This window comes from Ranitomeya imitator, chromosome 6, assembly GCF_032444005.1.
Source record: "Ranitomeya imitator isolate aRanImi1 chromosome 6, aRanImi1.pri, whole genome shotgun sequence".
NCBI lineage: Eukaryota > Metazoa > Chordata > Amphibia > Anura > Dendrobatidae > Ranitomeya > Ranitomeya imitator.
Genome location: NC_091287.1, coordinates 571,275,306 through 571,287,752, shown reverse-complemented (window position 1 = coordinate 571,287,752; position 12,447 = coordinate 571,275,306). Strand labels below are relative to the sequence as shown.

Genomic DNA, 12,447 nt, shown 5'->3' with positions numbered 1-12,447 from the left:
CCACACTGTATATTACACACACACCGTGCCCCCACACTGTATATTACACACACCGTGCCCCCACACTGTATATTACACACACCGTGCCCCCACACTGTATATTACACACACACCGTGCCCCCACACTGTATATTACACACACCGTGCCCCCACACTGTATATTACACACACCGTGCCCCCCACACTGTATATTACACACACACCGTGCCCCCACACTGTATATTACACACACACCGTGCCCCCACACTGTATATTACACACACCGTGCCCCCACACTGTATATTACACACACCGTGCCCCCACACTGTATATTACACACACACCGTGCCCCCACACTGTATATTACACACACCGTGCCCCCACACTGTATATTACACACACCGTGCCCCCACACTGTATATTACACACACACCGTGCCCCCACACTGTATATTACACACACCGTGCCCCCACACTGTATATTACACACACCGTGCCCCCACACTGTATATTACACACACACCGTGCCCCCACACTGTATATTACACACACACCGTGCCCCCACACTGATCTCTGCCTGCTGCTGCTGTAGATTTCAGGTTCTGAGAGGAAGGATGAGAGTCAGAGACCGGCAGCACACACAGGGTTAACAGGTGAAAAGTGACGGCAGGGGGCGGAGACTGCATCATGTGACCAGGAACACTGACACGTGACCCTCCAAACATGGCCGCCTCCAGGAGAAGTGAGTGCTGAGTGTGCATTACTCTATATACCCTGTGTATACTATCTATATACTGTCTATATACCCTGTGTATACTATCTATATACTGTCTATATACCCTGTGTATACTATCTATATACTGTCTATATACCCTGTGTATACTATCTATATACCCTGTGTATACTATCTATATACTGTCTATATACCCTGTGTATACTATCTATATACTGCCTATATACCCTGTGTATACTGTATACTGTCTATATACCCTGTGTATACTATATACTGCCTATATACCCTGTGTATACTATATACTGTCTATATACCCTGTGTATACTATATACTGCCTATATACCCTGTGTATACTATATACTGTCTATATACCCTGTGTATACTATATATATACTATCTATATACCCTGTGTATACTATATACTGTCTATATACCCTGTGTATACTATATACTGTCTATATACCCTGTGTATACTATATATATACTATCTATATACCCTGTGTATACTATATACTGCCTATATACCCTGTGTATACTATATACTGTCTATATACCCTGTGTATACTATATACTGTCTATATACCCTGTGTATACTATATATATACTATCTATATACCCTGTGTATACTATATACTGTCTATATACCCTGTGTATACTATATACTGTCTATATACCCTGTGTATACTATCTATATACTGCCTATATACCCTGTGTATACTGTATACTGTCTATATACCCTGTGTATACTATATACTGCCTATATACCCTGTGTATACTATATACTGTCTATATACCCTGTGTATACTATATACTGCCTATATACCCTGTGTATACTATATACTGTCTATATACCCTGTGTATACTATCTATATACTGTCTATATACCCTGTGTATACTATCTATATACTATCTATATACCCTGTGTATACTATCTATATACCCTGTGTATACTATCTATATACTGTCTATATACCCTGTGTATACTATCTATATACTGCCTATATACCCTGTGTATACTGTATACTGTCTATATACCCTGTGTATACTATATACTGTCTATATACCCTGTGTATACTATATACTGTCTATATACCCTGTGTATACTATATACTGTCTATATACCCTGTGTATACTATATATATACTATCTATATACCCTGTGTATACTATATACTATCTATATACCCTGTGTATACTATATACTGTCTATATACCCTGTGTATACTATATACTGTCTATATACCCTGTGTATACTATATATATACTATCTATATACCCTGTGTATACTGTATACTGTCTATATACCCTGTGTATACTATATATATACTATCTATATACCCTGTGTATACTATATACTGTCTATATACCCTGTGTATACTATATACTGTCTATATACCCTGTGTATACTATATACTGCCTATATACCCTGTGTATACTATATACTGCCTATATACCCTGTGTATACTATATATATACTATCTATATACCCTGTGTATACTATATACTGTCTATATACCCTGTGTATACTATATACTGTCTATATACCCTGTGTATACTATATATATACTATCTATATACCCTGTGTATACTATATACTATCTATATACCCTGTGTATACTATATACTGCCTATATACCCTGTGTATACTATATACTGTCTATATACCCTGTGTATACTATATACTGCCTATATACCCTGTGTATACTATATATATACTATCTATATACCCTGTGTATACTATATACTGCCTATATACCCTGTGTATACTATATACTGTCTATATACCCTGTGTATACTATATACTGCCTATATACCCTGTGTATACTATATACTGTCTATATACCCTGTGTATACTATATACTGTCTATATACCCTGTGTATACTATATACTGTCTATATACCCTGTGTATACTATATACTGCCTATATACCCTGTGTATACTATATACTGTCTATATACCCTGTGTATACTATATACTGCCTATATACCCTGTGTATACTATATACTGTCTATATACCCTGTGTATACTATATACTGCCTATATACCCTGTGTATACTATATACTGTCTATATACCCTGTGTATACTATATACTGTCTATATACCCTGTGTATACTATATACTGCCTATATACCCTGTGTATACTATATATATACTATCTATATACCCTGTGTATACTATATATATACTATCTATATACCCTGTGTATACTATATACTGTCTATATACCCTGTGTATACTATATACTGTCTATATACCCTGTGTATACTGTATACTATCTATATACCCTGTGTATACTGTATACTGTCTATATACCCTGTGTATACTATATATATACTATCTATATACCCTGTGTATACTGTATACTGCCTATATACCCTGTGTATACTATATATATACTATCTATATACCCTGTGTATACTATATACTGTCTATATACCCTGTGTATACTATATATATACTATCTATATACCCTGTGTATACTATATATATACTGTCTATATACCCTGTGTATACTATATATATACTATCTATATACCCTGTGTATACTATATACTGTCTATATACCCTGTGTATACTGTATACTGCCTATATACCCTGTGTATACTGTATACTATCTATATACCCTGTGTATACTATATACTGTCTATATACCCTGTGTATACTATATACTGTCTATATACCCTGTGTATACTGTATACTATCTATATACCCTGTGTATACTATATACTGTCTATATACCATGTGTATACTGTATACTGCCTATATACCCTGTGTATACTATATATATACTATCTATATACCCTGTGTATACTATATATATATACTATCTATATACCCTGTGTATACTGTATACTATCTATATACCCTGTGTATACTGTATACTGCCTATATACCCTGTGTATACTATATATATACTATCTATATACCCTGTGTATACTATATATATACTATCTATATACCCTGTGTATACTGTATACTATCTATATACCCTGTGTATACTGTATACTGCCTATATACCCTGTGTATACTATATATATACTATCTATATACCCTGTGTATACTATATACTGTCTATATACCCTGTGTATACTATCTATATACTATCTATATACCCTGTGTATACTATCTATATACTATCTATATACCCTGTGTATACTATCTATATACCATGTGTATACTGTATACTGCCTATATACCCTGTGTATACTATATATATACTATCTATATACCCTGTGTATACTATCTATATACTGTCTATATACCCTGTGTATACTGTCTATATACTGTCTATATACCCTGTGTATACTATATACTGTCTATATACCCTGTGTATACTATCTATATACTGTCTATATACCCTGTGTATACTGTATACTGTCTATATACCCTGTGTATACTATCTATATACTATCTATATACTGCCTATATACCCTGTGTATACTATCTATATACTGTCTATATACCCTGTGTATACTGTCTATATACTGTCTATATACCCTGTGTATACTGTCTATATACTGTCTATATACCCTGTGTATACTGTCTATATACTGTCTATATACCCTGTGTATACTATATATATACTATCTATATACCCTGTGTATACTATCTATATACTGTCTATATACCCTGTGTATACTGTCTATATACTGTCTATATACCCTGTGTATACTATCTATATACTGTCTATATACCCTGTGTATACTGTATACTGTCTATATACCCTGTGTATACTATCTATATACCATGTGTATACTGTATACTGCCTATATACCCTGTGTATACTATCTATATACTGTCTATATACCCTGTGTATACTGTCTATATACAGATTCAAGATTCAAAGAAGCTTTATTGGCAGGACCAAATACACATCAGTTTTGCCAAGGCAAGTGTATAGAGGCAATAGGGATAGGGACTGAGGGGATGTTGGGTAGGAGCTGTGGGGGGAGGTGGATGGGGCAGATCCAGGTTGGGGGCTATAGTCCATGGCATAGGGGAGGTGGATGGGGCAGGTCCATTGTGGGGGCTATAGTCCATGGCATAGGGGAGGTGGATGGGGCAGATCCAGGTTGGGGGCTATAGTCCATGGCATAGGGGAGGTGGATGGGGCAGGTTCAGGTTGGGGGCTATAGTCCATGGCATAGGGGAGGTGGATGGGGCAGGTCCATTGTGGGGGCTATAGTCCATGGCATAGGGGAGGTGGATGGGGCAGATCCAGGTTGGGGGCTATAGTCCATGACATAGGGGAGATGGATGGGGCAGATCCATTGTGGGGGCTATAGTCCATGGCATAGGGGAGGTGGATGGGGCAGATCCATTGTGGGGGCTATAGTCCATGGCATAGGGGAGGTGGATGGGGCAGGTCCATTGTGGGGGCTATAGTCCATGGCATAGGGGAGGTGGATGGGGCAGGTCCAGGTTGGGGGCTATAGTCCATGGCATAGGGGAGATGGATGGGGCAGATCCATTGTGGGGGCTATAGTCCATGGCATAGGGGAGATGGATGGGGCAGATCCATTGTGGGGGCTATAGTCCATGGCATAGGGGAGGTGGATGGGGCAGATCCATTGTGGGGGCTATAGTCCATGGCATAGGGGAGGTGGATGGGGCAGGTCCATTGTGGGGGCTATAGTCCATGGCATAGGGGAGGTGGATGGGGCAGGTTCAGGTTGGGGGCTATAGTCCATGGCATAGGGGAGGTGGATGGGGCAGGTCCATTGTGGGGGCTATAGTCCATGGCATAGGGGAGGTGGATGGGGCAGATCCAGGGTGGGGGCTATAGTCCATGGCATAGGGGAGGTGGATGGGGCAGATCCAGGGTGGGGGCTATAGTCCATGGCATAGGGGAGGTGGATGGGGCAGGTCCAGGTTGGGGGCTATAGTCCATGGCATAGGGGAGGTGGATGGGGCAGGTCCATTGTGGGGGTTATAGTCCATGGCATAGGGGAGGTGGATGGGGCAGATCCATTGTGGGGGCTATAGTCCATGGCATAGGGGAGGTGGATGGGGCAGATCCAGGTTGGGGGCTATAGTCCATGGCATAGGGGAGGTGGATGGGGCAGATCCAGGGTGGGGGCTATAGTCCATGGCATAGGGGAGGTGGATGGGGCAGATCCAGGGTGGGGGCTATAGTCCATGGCATAGGGGAGGTGGACGGGGCAGATCCAGGTTGGGGGCTATAGTCCATGGCATAGGGGAGGTGGATGGGGCAGGTCCATTGTGGGGGCTATAGTCCATGGCATAGGGGAGGTGGACGGGGCAGATCCAGGTTGGGGGCTATAGTCCATGGCATCATAGTTCTCTTTCTCGCAGTCTATGGCATTCGCTCACATACCGCGCTGCTATCTCCACCGCTCTCTCTTCTTCTCCCAGCAAGATATATGTTTTCTCTTCCTCCTTCATGGTGATGAAGTCTGGGAAGAGATGTGAGAGTCTCCTGAAGTGAGTGTCCCTCACTGCTGAGTATTTGGAGCAGTGTAGCAGGAAGTGGGTTTCGTCCTCTATGGCCTCCTGGTCACAGTGTTGGCACAGTCTTTCCTCCCTGGGCTTGTAGCTCTGCCTGTGTCGGCCACATTCGATGGCCAGACTGTGGGCACTGAGTCTATATCGGCTCAGGATCTGGCGGTCTCTGGGGTCCGGGAGTTTCTCCAGATATGGCGCCAGTCTGTAGTCTCTCTGTAGGCTCCGGTACATGGTCAGTTTCTGTGAGCTGATGATATCATTCTTCCAGTCACTGACATACCTCTCCTGGCCTTCATCTGCCATCTTCCTAATTCCGGCTTTTGTCAGGTTGTTGTGATAGGTGTTCTGCTCCGGTTGGGTTTGGCTGGGCTGTTCCGGGGGTTCTGGTTTTTCTGTTTCACCTTCATGTATCAGGGCTTTATGGTGATGGGAGCTTGGATTGCTCCTATGCAGGTGAGCCCGGAATGACAGCGCCCTCTTTAGAACTGTTAGGTGTAGAGGGAATCTGCCCAGCTCGGCCCGACAAGCACTGTTGGAGGTGCTCCGATGGACCTGGAGAAGGTGCTTGCAGAATTCCAGGTGGAATATTTCTGTTGGACTGGAGTCCCACTTTGACCAGTCTGGGTAGGTGTGAGGACCCCAGACTTCGCTGCCATACAGGAGGATTGGGGCGATGATGGAGTCGAAGATTTTTAGCCAGACCCTCACTGGTGGCTTCAGATGGTAGAGTGTCCTTCGGATGGTATAGAAGGTTTTGCAGGCCTTGTCTTTCAGGGTCTCTATGGCTTGTTTGAAGTTCCCTGACCGGTGAATCTCTAGGCCCAGGTAGGTATATTTGTCCGTTCCTGTGAGGTCGCAGTTGTTGAGGATAAATGATGGGTGTTGGTCTGATCTTCTCTTTCTCCTCTGGAACACCATGGTGTTGGTTTTCTTTAGGTTGACCGGTAGGGCCCAGGTGGAGCTGAATTTCTCTAGGATTTTCAGGTTGTCCTGGAGGCCTTTCTCGGTTGGTGACAGCAGCAGCAGGTCATCTGCATACAGCAGGAATTTCACCTGAGCGTCGTGGAGGGTGAGACCTGGTGCTGAGGAGGATTCCAGGGCGGTAGCCAGCTCGTTGATGTAGATGTTGAAGAGCGTTGGGCTTAGGCTGCAGCCTTGTCTTACTCCGCGGCTCTGCTGGAAAAAAGCCGTTCTTTTGCCGCTCACACTCACGCTGCAGCTGTTCTCGGTGTAGGAGCTTTTGATGACATCGTAGGTCTTTCCTCCTATTCCACTCTCCAGCAGTTTCAGGAATAAGCCCGGGTGCCACACTGAATCAAAGGCCTTTTTAAAGTCCACAAAGCAGGCGTATATCTTCCCATTCTTTGTATTGTAGACGTGTCTCTGAATGAGGCTGTGCAGAGTATAGATGTGGTCAGTGGTGCGGTGGTTCGGCATGAACCCTGCTTGGCTCTTGTTGAGGACGTTGTGCTCGGTGAGGAAGGTGAGGATCCTCTTGTTCAGGATACTGTTGAACAGTTTTCCCAGGTTGCTGCTGACGCATATGCCTCTGTAGTTGGCTGGGTCATACCTGTCCCCACTCTTGTGGATGGGTGTGATGAGGCCTTGGTTCCAGGTACGAGGGAAGTAGCCGGCACTCAGTACAATATTGAAGAGTTTAACCATTGCAGCCTGTATTTCTGGTGGGCTGTACTTCAGCATTTCTGGTAGGATTCCATCTAGGCCACCGGCTTTTCTACTTCTTATGGAGGAGAGTCTCTCGGTTACTTCCTGTAGTGTTATAGGTGTATCCACCGGGTTTTGGAAGTTTTTGATTTTTTCCTCCATTGCTTTTAGTTTCGCCATTATGTTTTCCTGTTCTTGGCTTAGTCCTTCCTTTGGAATGTCCTTATAGAGGTCTCTGAAGTATTGGAGCCAGAGGTTGCCATTTTGGATACTGTCTATATACCCTGTGTATACTATATACTGTCTATATACCCTGTGTATACTATCTATATACTGTCTATATACCCTGTGTATACTATATACTGTCTATATACCCTGTGTATACTATCTATATACTGTCTATATACCCTGTGTATACTATCTATATACTGTCTATATACCCTGTGTATACTGTCTATATACTGTCTATATACCCTGTGTATACTATATACTGTCTATATACCCTGTGTATACTATCTATATACTGTCTATATACCCTGTGTATACTGTCTATATACTGTCTATATACCCTGTGTATACTATATACTGTCTATATACCCTGTGTATACTATCTATATACTGTCTATATACCCTGTGTATACTATATACTGTCTATATACCCTGTGTATACTATCTATATACTGTCTATATACCCTGTGTATACTATCTATATACTGTCTATATACCCTGTGTATACTGTCTATATACTGTCTATATACCCTGTGTATACTATATACTGTCTATATACCCTGTGTATACTATCTATATACTGTCTATATACCCTGTGTATACTATATACTGTCTATATACCCTGTGTATACTATCTATATACTGTCTATATACCCTGTGTATACTGTCTATATACTGTCTATATACCCTGTGTATACTATATACTGTCTATATACCCTGTGTATACTATCTATATACTGTCTATATACCCTGTGTATACTGTATACTGTCTATATACCCTGTGTATACTATCTATATACTATCTATATACTGCCTATATACCCTGTGTATACTATCTATATACTGTCTATATACCCTGTGTATACTATCTATATACTATCTATATACTGTCTATATACCCTGTGTATACTATCTATATACTGTCTATATACCCTGTGTATACTGTATACTGTCTATATACCCTGTGTATACTGTATACTGCCTATATACCCTGTGTATACTATATATATACTATCTATATACCCTGTGTATACTATATATATACTATCTATATACCCTGTGTATACTGTATACTGTCTATATACCCTGTGTATACTATCTATATACTATCTATATACTGTCTATATACCCTGTGTATACTGTATATATACTATCTATATACCCTGTGTATACTGTATACTGTCTATATACCCTGTGTATACTATATACTGTCTATATACCCTGTGTATACTGTCTATATACTGTCTATATACCCTGTGTATACTATCTATATACTATCTATATACTGTCTATATACCCTGTGTATACTGTCTATATACTGTCTATATACCCTGTGTATACTATATACTGCCTATATACCCTGTGTATACTGTCTATATACTGTCTATATACCCTGTGTATACTATATACTGCCTATATACCCTGTGTATACTATATACTGTCTATATACCCTGTGTATACTATCTATATACTATCTATATACCCTGTGTATACTATATACTGTCTATATACCCTGTGTATACTATCTATATACTGTCTATATACCCTGTGTATACTATCTATATACTGTCTATATACCATGTGTATAGTATCTATATACTGTCTATATACCCTGTGTATACTATCTATATACTGTCTATATACCCTGTGTATACTATCTATATACTGTCTATATACCCTGTGTATACTATCTATATACTGTCTATATACCCTGTGTATACTATCTATATACTGTCTATATACCCTGTGTATACTATCTATATACTGTCTATATACCCTGTGTATACTATATACTGCCTATATACCCTGTGTATACTGTCTATATACTGTCTATATACCCTGTGTATACTATATACTGCCTATATACCCTGTGTATACTATATACTGTCTATATACCCTGTGTATACTATCTATATACTATCTATATACCCTGTGTATACTATATACTGTCTATATACCCTGTGTATACTATCTATATACTATCTATATACTGTCTATATACCCTGTGTATACTGTATACTGTCTATATACCCTGTGTATACTATCTATATACTATCTATATACTGTCTATATACCCTGTGTATACTATCTATATACTATCTATATACTGTCTATATACCCTGTGTATACTATCTATATACTGTCTATATACCCTGTGTATACTATATACTGCCTATATGCCCTGTGTATACTGTCTATATACTGTCTATATACCCTGTGTATACTATATACTGCCTATATACCCTGTGTATACTATATACTGTCTATATACCCTGTGTATACTATCTATATACTATCTATATACCCTGTGTATACTATATACTGTCTATATACCCTGTGTATACTATCTATATACTATCTATATACCGTCTATATACCCTGTGTATACTGTCTATATACCCTGTGTATACTATCTATATACTATCTATATACTGTCTATATACCCTGTGTATACTATCTATATACTGTCTATATACCCTGTGTATACTATATACTGTCTATATACCCTGTGTATAGTATCTATATACTGTCTATATACCCTGTGTATACTATCTATATACTATCTATATACTGTCTATATATCCTGTGTATACTATATACTGTCTATATACCCTGTGTATACTATCTATATACTGTCTATATACCCTGTGTATACTATATACTGTCTATATACCCTGTGTATAGTATCTATATACTGTCTATATACCCTGTGTATACTATCTATATACTATCTATATACTGTCTATATACCCTGTGTATACTATCTATATACTGTCTAGATACCCTGTGTATACTATATACTGCCTATATACCCTGTGTATACTGTCTATATACTGTCTATATACCCTGTGTATACTATATACTGCCTATATACCCTGTGTATACTATATACTGTCTATATACCCTGTGTATACTATCTATATACTATCTATATACCCTGTGTATACTATATACTGTCTATATACCCTGTGTATACTATATACTGTCTATATACCCTGTGTATACTATATACTGCCTATATACCCTGTGTATACTATATACTGTCTATATACTGCCTATATACCCTGTGTATACTTTATACTGTCTATATACCCTGTGTATACTATATACTGTCTATATACCCTGTGTATACCGTATACTGCCTATATACCCTGTGTATACTGTCTATATACTGCCTATATACCCTGTGTATACTATATACTACCTATATACCCTGTGTATACTATATACTGCCTATATACCCTGTGTATACTATATACTGCCTATATACCCTGTGTATACTGTCTATATACTGCCTATATACCATGTGTATACTGTATACTGCCTATATACCCTGTGTATACTGTCTATATACTGCCTATATACCATGTGTATACTGTATACTGCCTATATACCCTGTGTATACTGTCTATATACTGCCTATATACCCTGTGTATACTGTCTATATACTGTCTATATACTGTCTATATACCCTGTGTATACTGTCTATATACTGTCTATATACCCTGTGTATACTGTCTATATACTACTACTATCTATATACTATCTATATACTGTCTACATACCCTGTGTATACTGTATACTGCCTATATACCCTGTGTATACTGTCTATATACTGCCTATATACCCTGTGTATACTGTCTATATACTGTCTATATACCCTGTGTATACTGTCTATATACTATCTATATACCCTGTGTATACTATCTATATACTGCCTATATACCCTGTGTATACTGTCTATATACTATCTATATACCCTGTGTATACTATCTATATACTGTCTATATACCCTGTGTATACTGTCTATATACTGTCTATATACCCTGTGTATACTGTCTATATACTGTCTATATACCCTGTGTATACTATACACTGTCTATATACCCTGTGTATACTATATACTGTCTATATACTCTGTGTATACTATATACTGTCTATATACCCTGTGTATACTGTCTATATACTGTCTATATACCCTGTGTATACTGTCTATATACCCTGTGTATACTGCCTATATACCCTGTGTATACTGTCTATATACTGTCTATATACCCTGTGTATACTATCTATATACTGTCTATATACCCTGTGTATACTGTCTATATACTGTCTATATACCCTGTGTATACTGTCTATATACTGTCTATATACCCTGTGTATACTGTCTATATACTGTCTATATACTGTATATATACCCTGTGTATACTATATACTGTCTATATACCCTGTTTATACTATATACTGTCTATATACTCTGTGTATACTATATACTGTCTATATACCCTGTGTATACTATATACTGTCTATATACCCTGTGTATACTATATACTGTCTATATACCCTGTGTATACTATATACTGTCTATATACCCT

General features: G+C 38.9%; 1 protein-coding gene across 1 annotated transcript in view; it reads left to right on the top strand.

The window, feature by feature from the left end:
- The first annotated feature begins 666 nt into the window (after positions 1 to 666).
- MFSD3 (major facilitator superfamily domain containing 3) overlaps positions 667 to 12,447 on the top strand; it is a 73,895-nt gene continuing 62,114 nt past the window's right edge. Inside the window, exon 1 of the mRNA XM_069732108.1 lies at positions 667 to 720. The gene's annotated coding sequence lies outside the window, so the exon portion shown is untranslated. The remainder of the gene's footprint in view (positions 721 to 12,447) is intronic.